Source organism: Moschus berezovskii, chromosome 2 (assembly GCF_049115385.1).
Source record: "Moschus berezovskii isolate FMDL1 chromosome 2, NW_MosBer_1.0, whole genome shotgun sequence".
Lineage (NCBI taxonomy): Eukaryota > Metazoa > Chordata > Mammalia > Artiodactyla > Moschidae > Moschus > Moschus berezovskii.
In genome coordinates, this window is record NC_142461.1 from 55278964 (window position 1) to 55290940 (window position 11977).

The window sequence follows — 11977 nt, forward strand, 5'->3', positions numbered from 1 at the left end:
TTCATTCTCTTGTGTTTGGTCCAATTTTCTTTAAAATACAAATCAAAAAGCATTGACCACACAGTCGCTCTTTATCTTCAATACACTTGAATTTTCTTCTCATCGTAAAATAAAGATTTTCTATCAGTAAAACTGGAAACTTCTTCTTAAATATTAAAAAATTTATTCACTATGAATCAGAAATATTATTCAACTTCTTTCACTACACATATCTAAATATACAAGCTTATTCAATATTTGTACTTTGAGTGAAGTAGTTACACTGAAATTAACAGAGAAACATCTTTTCAACAACATATTCTAACAACTCATAAGTATCACCAACATTATGACATGAACTTTGGTTTGCTACGCTGATGAAGTTAGGAAATCAGATATGCTTTAAACAGATTTTCAGTTCAGTTCTGTTCAGTCCCTCAGTCGTGTCTGACTCTTTGCGACCCCATGAATCGCAGCACGCCAGGCCTCCCTGTCCAACACGGACTCCTGGAGTTCACCCAAACTCATGTCCATCGAGTCAGTGATGCCATCCAGCCATCTCATCCTCTGTCGTCCCCTTCTCCTCCTGCATCCAATCCCTCCCAGCATCAGGGTCTTTTCCAATGAGTCACTGTTTCCTAAATAAGGTTTAAAAACTTTTCAATTCATGTTGTCTTAAAAATAATAGACACACACCATAAAAAATAATCATGCATCTGTTTTCATTTACACAATTAACATAAATTGAGATTCTTCCAAGTTGAATATATTGTATTAGGTTTTATGAAGTATATGGCTTTATCCTCAAAAAATGTATAAACTACTTAAAAAGAGATAACCATTAAAAATTGCAGAGCAATATTCCTCCTTAAAGGAAAATAAATAGCTCTTCATATCACATGAAAGCATTAATCAATTTCACATGACTGGACAAAGCCCATTGTATTAGCTATCTACTGCTGTCATAACAACTTTCCACAAACTTAGTGGTTTAAAAATAAGATAGGTTTATCATTGTACTTTAATCTTATTTTACTTTTCTAATGTTGAATTGTTACATTCTTCCCAGAACAGTACTATTTCTGAGAGATATTAGGAACCCATAGGTATATACATTTGGTATCAGTGATTTGAACTATTCATTGTGTGAAATGTTTAATTTAATAGGACCATGAAGGAGTGATACAAGAGGTCTAAATAAAATTTGAGAAAATCCATGAGAAAAAGAAGAGCAGTCTCTGACAGTCAGAAGCTGACAAACAGCTACAACTCCATTTCTGCTGTGAGCTGGGCTGGCACTCTCAACTAAATTAAGATGTTCAGCTGTTAGGTAGAAACAACTTCACAAAACACCATCTGACAACATTATTCTTTGACCACTAAGAAGCAAAAGAAAAATAAGACCATTCTGTAACCAAGTCTGAACGAAGATACAAACAACATTATATGAATCATGGGAATATCCAAACAACTGCTTATCTTGGCTAAAATGAGTATCTGTTGCTTCTTGACAAATTTCCACTTCAGTCATGCTCAGTTCCCACCACTTTCTAGACAATTAAGATTCCAAATAAAGAAGTATCCTTGCTTCTTAACTCTACCTAAAGCAAAGCCAAACCTGCTTCCTTGAGTTTTGTTCCAAATCAGATAACACAATTACAAACCCTATAATATTCTCTTACTGAAACACATCATGTTGGGCATCTTTGTTGGAAGGTGTCAAGACCCCAATACTATTCTACTACAGGTATTTGCCTGTGATTGCAGCTGCTAGAAATCAAATTCTACCAATGTACCATTTAATGCTTAAAGAATTGTAAGGTAATGTATAAAAAATTTATGATATGGAGTTTTCCTTTATATAAAACTTACAATTCTTCTATCATTTTCAGCTTATTTGGAGTTCAATATAGAGATTATGGGGTTTCCTTGGTAGTTCAGACAGTAAGTAATCTGTCTGCAATGCAGGAGACCAGTGTTTGATACTTGGGTTGGGAAGATCCCCTGGAGAAGGGCATAGCTACCCACGTCAGTATTCTAGCCTGGAGAATTCCATGGACAGAGGAGCCTGGTGGGCTTCAGTACATGGGGTCACAAAGAGTTGGACATGACTGAGCAATTAACATTTTCACTTCCATATAATTATAGGTAGATAGATGGATACATAGATGGTAAATAATAGGCAGATGGATATAAAAATGGATAGATAGTCTGTGTTAGAAAATATATTACCATGAAAATTATTTGTTCAGTTCAGTTCAGTTCAGTCGCTCAGTCGTGTCCGACTCTTTGCGACCCCATGAACCATAGCACGCCAGGCCTCCCTGTCCATCACCAACTCCCGGAGTACACTCAAACTCATGTCCACAGAGTCGGTGATGCCATCCAGCCATCTCATTCTCTGTCATCCCCGTCTCCTCCTACCCCCAATCCCTCCTAGCATCAGACCCTTTTCCAGTTAGCCAACTCATCGCATGAGGTGGCCAAAGTATTGGAGTTTCAGCTTTTGCATCAGTCCTTCCAATGAACACCCAGGATTGATCTCCTTTAGAATGGACTGGTTGGATCTCCTTGCAGTCCAAGGGACTCTCAAGAGTCTTCTCCAGCACCACAGTTCAAAAGCATCAATTCTTCGGTGATCAGCTTTCTTCACAGTCCAACTCTCACATCCATACATGACCACGGGAAAAACCATAGCCTTGACTAGACGGACCTTGATTGGCAAAGTAATATCTCTGCTTTTCAATACGCTATCTAGGTTGGTCATAACTTTCCTTCCAAGGAGTAAGTGTCTTTTAATTTCATGGCTGCAATCAGCATCCACAGTGATTTTGGAGCCCCCAAAAATAAAGTCTGACACTGTTTCCACTGTTTCCCCATCTATTTCCCATGAAGTGATGGGACCAGATGCCATGATTTTCGTTTTCTGAATGTTGAGCTTCAAGCCAACCTTTTCACTCTCCTCTTTCACTTTCATTAAGAGGTCTGTGAGTTCCTCTTTACTTTCTGCCATAAGGGTGGTGTCATCTGCATATCTGAGGTTATTGATATTTCTCCCAGCAAGCTTGATTCCAGCTTGTTAGCAATTGTTATTATTTTAATGAACAATATTCAGCATTAGGCCCTGAACATCCCTATAGCCAGTTTTATAATATTCACCACAATTTTTCATCAACATTTTTCTATGTATCTTGTGTTTTTGTTTTATGCATTGATTGACTTCAATTAAGCTTACATAGGCATATATATTTGCTAGCCTTTGATAATGTAATGAATTTACTTGCCTAGAAATTTATTCTAACTTCACATTGCACTAATAAAAATGACATTGATTTTCTTATATTAATGTCTGACATTCAAAATGCTCGTGTATATCAATGAAAGATGTTGAATTTTATGAAGGTGCTTTGATAGGACCCAACTTTGTTTTACCTGTGAATTTTCAAGAACTAAGCCTTTTGCACCAAACCACTAAGTTTTATAAGTCAAGGACCAATAATGTTGTTTGATATTTTTAAGGGATTTCATTTTTGTATAATCCAGGATAATAAATGTAATAAGTCTTCTGTGTCTGTGTATGTGTGTGTGCTCAGTCATGTCAGATTCCTGTGACTCCATGGACTGTTGTCCACCAGGCTCTTCTGTCCATGGGCAAGAATAATGGAGTGAGTTGCCATTTCCTCCTCCAGGGAATCTTCCCTACCAAGGGATCAAACCTGTGCCTCGTGTATCTTCTGCATTGGCAGATGGAATCTTTACCACTGCACCACCTGGAAGCCATTCTATTAACAGTCTTTAATATAGTTCTCCTATATTAACAAGTAATAAAAAAGAGTGAACAATTTAGGTTCCTTGTTTATTTTAAAGGAAAACAAAAATATTAGAGATGAGAAAAAGGAGAAATGCATGAATGTTCAAGGCAGTGAGATAGTAGAAAGGATAGTAAAAAGGATATCATTGACCCTTGAACTACATGGTAGCTAACTTTAGTATCAGTTCAGTTCAGTCACTCAGTCGTGTCCGACTCTTTGCGACCCCATGAATCACAGCACGCCAGGCCTCCCTGTCCATCACCAACTCCCAGAGTTCACTCAAACTCATGTCCATCGAGTCGGTGATGCCATCCAGCCATCTCATTCTCTGTCGTCCCCTTCTCCTCCCACCCCCAATCCCTCCCAGCATCAGACTCTTTTCCAGTGAATCAACTCGTCCCATGAGGTGGCCAAAGTATTGCAGTTTCAGCTTTAGCATCAGTCCTTCCAATGAATACCCAGGATTGATCTCCTTTAGAATGGACTGGTTGGATCTCCTTGCAGTCCAAGGGACTCTCAAGAGTCTTCTCCAGCACCACAGTTCAAAAACATCAATTCTTTGGTGCTCAGCTTTCTTCACAGTCCAACTCTCACATCCATACATGACCACGGGAAAAACCATAGCCTTGACTAGACGGACCTTGGTTGGCAAAGTAATGTCTCTGCTTTTTTAATATACTATCTAGGCTGGTCATAACTTTCCTTCCAAGGAGTAAGCATCTTTTATTTGTCCTTTATATGCATGGTTACTCTGCATTTGATGATTCAACCAACCACAAACCTTGCAGTAATATAGTATTTACTATTGAAAAGTATCCCCATATAAGTAGGTTGTTCAACTGTATTTGAGGAAATATTTGGGCTATTTCTCTTTCCTTCCATCAAGAACTATAAGCTTTTAGATGTCAAGAACAAATTTTTCTAAACTTCAAATAGCATGATGAATTTACTTCAGATAGGAAATTCAGGAAACAGATTGAACTGCAAAATATGATGAAAAGTGAAATACATTGTCTATTCATGTTAAAATTCACTGTCATTAAATAACTATTCTCTTTGTAGGCTTTTCTCTAAAATTAAAGCATTCATTGAGTTCATATTAATAGTTATAATATTTGCATATTTCTGTCTACTTTTCCATTTTCTTCCATCTACCTATAGATACAGGTTTTATCATTGACAAGTTAATGATTCATACAATGGCAAGAAGAAGAGAATATACTTTTTCTACAAGGGATTGAATTTTAGGATGGCAAAATGATCTTTTTGGCACTATATTGGATCTTTTTCTAGTTGTGTGAATTTTTACAATTCACTGAGAATCAATGGCCTTTAGAATCCTTCCTTACAAAATGAAAATATTTTCAGTGTTCATTTTTTAAGACAATGGGAAATAAACTACCATATTACATGATATATTGCATGATACAGAAACACCGGCAACATTTTTAACAATTTTTCTCCATCTGTACATTTTCTACTAAAAATTATACACATTTCAAATACTTTCTAATAATATGTAACAACCAATTTGTCTCGTATTTTTTCAATGAATCCCTGATTGGATCCTTTAGAATGAAAGAGAAATCCATACATAAGAAATTTCAAGAAACTTCATAACCTATTATCTTTATTAACACATAGAGGAACCAGAGATCAAACTGTCAACATCTGCTGGATCATCAAAAAAGCAAGAGAGTTCCAGAAAATCATCTATTTCTGCTTCATTGACTATGCCAAAGCCTTTGACTATGTGGATCACAATAAACTGTGGAAAATTCTGAAAGAGATGGGAATACTGGATCACCTGATGTGCCTCTTGAGAAACCTGTATGCAGGTCAGGAAGCAATAGTTAGAATTGGACATTGAACAACAGACTGTTTCCAAATAAGGAAAGGAGGACGTCAAGGCTATATATTGTCACCCTGCTTATTTAACTTATATACAGAGTATATCATGAGAAACGCTGGGCTGGAAGAAGCACAAGCTGGAATCAAGATTGCTGGGAGAAATACCAATAACCTCATATAAGCAGATGACACCACCCTTATGGCAGAAAGTGAAGAAGAACTAAAGAGCCTCTTGATGAAAGTGAAAGAGGAGACTGAAAAAGTGACTTAAAGTTCAACATCAGAAAACTAAAATCATGCCATCTGGTCCCATCACTTCATGGCAAATAGATGGGGAAACAGTGGAAACAGTGAGACTTTAATTTTTTGGGCTCCAAAATCACTGCAGATGCTGATTACAGCCATGAAATTAAAAGACGCTTACTCCTTGGAAGGAAAGTTATGACCAACCTAGACAGCATATTAAAAAGCAGAGACATTACTTTGCCAACCAAGGTCCATCTAGTCAAGGCTATGGTTTTTCCCGTGGTCATTATGGATGTGAGAGTTGGACTGTGAAGAAAGCTGATCACCGAAGAATCGATGCTTTTGAACTGTGGTGTTGGAGAAGACTCTTGAGAGTCCCTTGGACTGCAAGGAGATCCAACCAGTCCATTCTAAAGGAGATCAATCCTGTGTGTTCATTGGAGGGACTGATGCTAAAGCTGAAACTGCAATACTTTGGCCACCTCATGCGACGAGTTGACTCACTGGAAAAGACTCTGATGCTGGGAAAGGTTGGGGGTGGGAGGAGAAGGGGAGGACAGAGAATGGGATGGCTGGATGGCATCACCGACTCGATGGACGTGAGTTTGAGTGACCTCCGGGAGTTGGTGATGGACAGGGAGGCCTGGTGTTCTGTGATTCAAGGGGTCGCAGAGAGTCGGATACGACTGAGCGACTGAACTTAACTGAACTGAACTGAATGCATATATATGGAATTTAGAAAGATGGTAACCTTAACACTGTATACGAGACAGCAAAAGAGACATAGGTGTATAGAACAGTCTTGGGGACTCTGTGGGAGAGGGTGAAGGTAGGATGATTTGGGAGAATGGCATTGTAGCATGTATATTATCATATGTTAAATGAATCACCAGTCTAGGTTTGATGCATGATACAGGATGCTTGGGGCTGGTGCACGGGGATGACCTGGAGGGAGGATATGGGGAAGAGGGAGGTGGGAGGGGGGTTCAAGAAGGGGAACACATGTACACCCGGGGCAGATTCTTGTCAATGTAGGGCAAAACCAACCAATATATTAATGTAAAGAAATTAGCCTCCAATAAAAAGTAAATAAATAAAGATGAAAAAAAAAAAAGAAATTTGAGCGCTGAAGAATTGAAGTTTTTTAACTGTGGTGTTGGAGAAGACTCTTGAGAGTCCCTTGGACTGCAAGGAGATCCAACCAGTCCATCCTAAAGGAAATCAGTCTTCTGTTTTCATCGCAAGGTCTCATGTTGAAACTGAAACTCCAATACTTTGGCCACCTGATGTGAAGATTTGACTCATTTGGAAAGACCCTGATGCTGGGAAAGATTGAGGGCAGGAGGAGAAGGGGATGACTGAGGATGAGATGGTTGGATGGCATCACCGACTCAATGGACATGAGTTTGGGTAGGCTTCAGGTGTTGGTGTTGGATAGGGAGGCCTGACATGCTTCAGCTTATGGGGTCATAAAGAGTCAGGCACGACTGAGTGACTGAACTGAACTGAAGATGTCTGTAAGACATTTGGTACATACCTAAAAGCTCTTGAAATCTGACCCCATCCAAAACATCCACAAGCATATGTGATCCATGCCACGTGGTTTGCGACAGAACCAAATATAAATAAAGGACTTTTTTTGTGAACTCAATGTTATGGACATATTAGGCAGAACCAAATAAGTTACAAATGTGTTTTACAATGATGAGATTTTCTTTGCAGAAATGGAAGAATAAAGAAGAATGTTACATCTTCACACATTTAAAAACATAGCAATTTTAATTTAATTTCCCCCACAGGGCCTCTCTACTCAAAGATCTCTTTTAATATGGAGACATATTCTTCAAGTTTAGAAAACTATCTTGATTTGTCATTAATGTTTTCTTCTTTTCCATTTTCTTTGTTCCTTCTGCATCTGATATTATTTTAAACTAACATAGAGCTAATTATTTTATCTTTTATTTCCTATCTTCCATATTCTCCTTGGGAGATTTCCTCAGTTTATTCTATAAAATTTTTTGGTTTTAATTTATACATTTTAATTCTAATTTTGAAGAGCACATTTGTATTTTTCAGGTATCCCTTTTCAATAAACTTATTCAGGAATACAGTAAATTTTCTTATCTCTCAAAGATAGCAAAGATTTCATTTACCTATGTAAATGATCTGGCTGAGATTTGTCACTGGAGACACACCATTTTGCATTTACATTTACCATTTTACAACAGTTTTCCCAGAGAAATCTCTTCTATTTTCCTGCTGAAGGGTATAAATTAAGCTGCCAATATTCTGTAAGCTGAAAGGACAGCAACATCAACACTTAGAAAGAAAACTCTCATTTAATTCCTCTGATTTTAGTATAGTATCCTTGTATTCAATGGTACTTGGCTTGTCCTAGGTTACAGATCGTGTCTTTTTTCTTTTTACTAAAGTAGTTCTTCCACCTTCCACAAATGCAAATGAGAGGAAAGCCACCTGTGGTAAGCAATTATATCTACACTTAAAAGGTTAATAAGCAATGTCACCTACAAAAGATTCCTACACATTCAGTTCTTAAAAGTTTGAAATATAAACACAACAGACATGATTTTTTCAGTGGCATGTAGATTTTATTAGTGGTACTGGGACACACTGGGGATTCTCCCCTCGGGCAGGGGCTGGGGTGAGGCTTAAGACAAAATCTAGCGATCACTTGTGGTAGAATCAAGGATTCTGGCTGTCCTGCATGAAGGGGAACAAGGACCAGGCTGGAGATTGCCAAGCCCAACTTTTCTGCTGGTTGCATCTGCACTGGGAGCTGGGCTGAAGCCCGGAGTCCAGGGTTGGGAGGCAGAGTATGGGGATATATAGGACAAAGGGAAGGTGAGTCAGAAAAGCCAGTCTGCTGGTTACTGTGTTCCTGTGGACAGTGACTGCAGCCGTGAAATTAAAAGATGTCTGCTCCTTGGAAGGAAAGCTATGACAAGCCTAGACAATGTATGAAAAAGCCAAGATATCCCTTTGCCGAGAAAGGTCAATATAGTCAGTTCAGTTCAGTCATTCAGTCATGTCCAACTCTTTGTGACTCATAGACTGCAGAACGACAGGCTTCCCTGCCCATCACAAACTCCTGGAGCATGCTCAAACTCATGTACATCAAGTTAGTGATGCCATCCAATCAACTTATCTTCTGTCGTTCCTTTCTCCTCCTGCCTTCAACTTCTACCAGCATCAGGGTCTTTCCCAGTGAGTTGGCTCCATCAGGTGGTCAAAGTATTGGAGCTTCAGCTTCAGCATCAGTCCTTCCAATGAATATTCAGGACTGATTTCCTTTAAGATTGACTGCTTTGATCTCCTTGCAGTCCAAGGGACTCTCAAGAGTCTTCTCCAACACCACTGTTCAAAAGCATGAATTCTGTGGTGCTCAGCTTCTTTATGGTCCAAATCTCACATCCATATTACTACTGGAAAAACCATAGCTTTGACTAGACAGACCTTTGCTGGCAAAGTAATGTCTCTTCTTTTTAATATGCTGTCTAGGTTTATCATAGCTTTTCTTCCAAGGAGCATGCATCTTTTAATTTCATGGCTGCAGTCACCATCTGCAGTGATTTTGGAGCCCCCCAAAAATAAAGTCTCTCACTGTTTCCACTGTTTCCCCATCTATTTGCCATGAAGTGATGGCACCAGACGCCATGATCTTAGTGTTTTGAATGTTGAGTTTTAAGCCAACTTTTTCACTCTCCTCTTTCAGTTTTACCAAGAGGCTCTTTAGTTTCTCTTCATTTTCTGCCATAAGAGTGGTATCATCTGTGTTCTGAGGTTATTGATATTTCTCCAGGCAATCTTGCTTTCAGTTTTTTGCTTCATCCAGCCTGGCATTTCACATGATGTACTCTGCATATAAGTCAAATAGCAGGGTGACAATACACAGACTTGACATACTCTTTTCCCAGTTTTGAACCAATCCATTTCTCCATGTCTGAACATTGCCTCTTAACCTGCATACAGATAGCTGTATAGTCAAAGCTATGGTTCTTCCACTTGTCATGTATGGATGTGAGATTTGGACCATAAAGGATGGGCACCGAAGAACTGATGGTTTTGAACAACTCTCATGACATGCAAGAGCAAAGTAAGAATGCTTGGATTAAAAAAAAAATACTATAAAGACAGAAATATAGATCAATGGAACAAAATAGAAGGCCCAGAGATAAACCCACGCTCCTATGGACACCTTATCTTCGACAAAGGAGGCAAGAATATAAAATGGAGAAAAGACAGTCTCTTTAACAAGTGGTGCTGGGAAAACTGGTCAGCCACTTGTAAAAGAATGAAACTAGAACAATTCCTAACACCATACACCAAAATAAACTAAAAATGGATTAAAGATCTAAATGTAAGACCAGAAACTATAAAACTCCTAGAGGAGAATGTAGGCAAAACACTCTCCGACATAAATCACAGCAGTATCCTCCAAGACCCACCTCCCAGAATATTGGAAATAAAAGCAAAAATAAACAAATGGGACCTAATTAAAATCAAAAGCTTCTGCACAGCAAAGGAAACTCTAAGCAAGGTGAAAAGACAGCCTTCAGAATGGGAGAAAATAATAGCAAATGAAGCAACTGATAAAGGATTAATCTCCAAATTATACAAGCAGCTCCTGCAGCTTAATTCCAGAAAACTAAGTGACCCAATCAAAAAATGGGCCAAAGAACTAAACAGACATTTCTCCAAAGACATAAACATGGCTAACAAACACATGAAAAAATGCTCAACATCCCTCATCATCAGAGAAATGCAAATCAAAACCACAATGAGATACCATTTCACACCAGTCAGAATGGCTGCTATCCAAAAGTCTACATGCAATAAATGCTGGAGAGGGTGTGGAGAGAAGGGAACCCTCTTACGCTGTTGGTGGGAATGCAAACTAGTACAGCCACTATGGAGAACAGTGTGGAGATTCCTCAGAAAACTGGAAATAGAACTGCCATATGATCCAGCGATCGCACTCCTGGGCATACACACCGAGGAAACCAGAATTGGAAGAGACACATGTACTCCAATGTTCATTGCAGCACTGTTTATAATAGCCAGGACATGGAAGCAACCTAGATGTCCATCTGCAGATGAATGGATAAGAAAGCTTTGGTACATATACACAATGGAGTATTTCTCAGCCATCAAAAAGAATGCATTTGAATCAGTTTTAATGAGGTGGATGAAACTGGAGCCAATTATACAGAGTGAAGTAAGCCAGAAAGAAGAACATCAATACTGTATATTAACGCATATATATGGAATTTAGAAAAATGGTAACCTGAACCCTGTGTAAGAGACTGCAAAAGAGACATAGGCATTTAGAACAGTTTTTGGGACTCTGTGGGAGAGGGTGAAGGTGGAATGATTGGGGAGAATGGAATTGTAGCATGTATATTATCATAAGTGACCACTCCAGGTTCGACGCATAAATTTTCCTCTGTTCATTTCTTTGCATTTGTGCTTTTTTAATAAAAATTTAAAAAAAAAAAACAAAGTTATATGTAAGCAAAGTTATTAAATATCTTTAGTTAATGCAACTTTGACATACAGAATTTCCCGTATTGTAGATAGAATTTAATTTTCCAACTTAATTGACATCAGTGAGATATCAGTGAGGTTACTTTGTGGTACTTCCCAGTAGAAGAAACAGAGTTTATTTCCCCCTCCATTGATGTCTGGTGATGCTAGTGGTAAAGAACCCACCTGCCAGTGCAGGAGTCATAAGAGATATGGTTTGATCCCTGGGTTGGAAAGATCCCCTGGAGGAAGGCATGGCAACCCACTCCAGTATTCATGCCTGGGGAATCTCATGGACAGAGGAGCCTAGCGGGCTATGGTCCATAGGGTCGCAAAGAGTCAGACATGACTGATATAACTTAGCACGTACGCATCATTGATGTCAGGCCATTTGTCTTCCTTTGAACAGTGAAATAGCAGCTGATACATAAGCAGAAGATTTCAGTTTGCTCAGATAGTTTGGTTTCGGCTCTTGTAATTCTGCTATCCACCATAAGAAAATCATTTCACAAGGATTTTCCAGCCCCCAAAAGGTGAAGACTTGT